Below are 1,499 nucleotides of genomic sequence, written 5' to 3'. Positions count from 1 at the left end.
TACGTACTTTTTGTCTTCATAAAAAATGCTTGAAAAAGAGCTTAATCAGCATGAATTTACTCTAAGCTTAAGGGAAACGAAGGAAATAAAAATATGATCACCGAAGCCGACGTCTTCAGGGGGTACCGGCCCCGGTAGCCATAAAACAAAACCTGTTCTATTGAGAGAGAGAGGGCAAATGCCTAAATTAGCTCCCTTTGTACCCCGGAGGTTTTGTATAGAAGTCCAGGAAAAAAAAACATGAAATACAGAACCAAGTTAGAAAAGAAACTCAAACAAAATCATCAAAAAATAAAAGTTTTTATTTTTTATAAAAACTTTCACGGGGTACTGAGGGAGTTAATTTAGGCATTTGCACCCTCTCTCAATAGAAAAGGTTTTGCTTTATGGCTACCGGGGCCGGTACCCCCTGAAGACGTCGGCTTCGGTGGTCATATTTTTATTTTTATTTCCTTCGTTTCCTTTATTGCTACATTTATTCTTTCTTTTCTTGAAATTTCTGCTGCTTTTAAACGCGTTTTTTTTCCAAAGAAGTTTTGTCAATTTAGAATTAAAAAGTTTTCGTATTCTTTTAGTATTTAGGTACTCTAAGCTTATTGCAGTGAGTATGGCCTTATGTTACTCTTCGAACGTTTTCAGGACTGACTAAACCTTGTCATGATGTGCTAAGATTTAACTTTATATAAGAATATAAAATCACTTAGTCATGATTATTTTTACATTTTAATGAAATTTCTAACTGTTTTTAAATTAAATATTCCTTGAAAAATAAATAGTTATTGAAAATTTATTTTAACTGATATTCTTTTGCAATAAGTTAATTATTTTTATGGAACGCAATTAGTTAAGGGTAAATAATACCAGTATTAGATTTTTAAAAAAACATCTTTATAAAGTCGCATGTAAGGCGGCATTCTTTCTTTAAAATTTAATATTACTAGATAAAAAATAATATTGCATTTTAATTACAGATAATTATATATTTTAAATTATTTTGGTAAAAGCTAGCAAGAACTTCTTTTTATTCCATTCAAATAAACGAAAATGAGAACGAAAAAAAATGATTTTAAGTTATTAGAATATAATATTAAAAATGCAAATGTTACTTTAATGTTTATTCCATAAACTCCAAACTGAGTTGCCTAGCCATAAATATTTAAACGTAAAGAATGCATTTATCGCCGACATTTTCTGAAATACTCATCAACGTTCATGTATTCAATGATTTACTTAGTAATAATTTTTACTCGACATTCCTTCAAAGATTAAATGCTTCAATATTTCTCGATAAACCTTTTTTTTTTATTCTCGATAAGAATATTTTCTTCTCTCCCAGTAAGCCCCAAGTTTATCGAATAAGAAGAGATTTTGAGTTTACTCTTAATAGACCTGTCTATCAAATTTTCGCCCAAGGTTTGCACAAGGTGTCAGACGATAATTCATTTCAAGCTGCTGTAAATCGTTTTCATATTCGTTTATATTCTAAATCATTTATTCAT

The sequence above is a fragment of the Parasteatoda tepidariorum genome, chromosome 9 (assembly GCF_043381705.1).
Source record: "Parasteatoda tepidariorum isolate YZ-2023 chromosome 9, CAS_Ptep_4.0, whole genome shotgun sequence".
Lineage (NCBI taxonomy): Eukaryota > Metazoa > Arthropoda > Arachnida > Araneae > Theridiidae > Parasteatoda > Parasteatoda tepidariorum.
The sequence above is the reverse complement of the archived record's forward strand: the minus strand, read 5'-3'. Positions refer to the sequence as shown.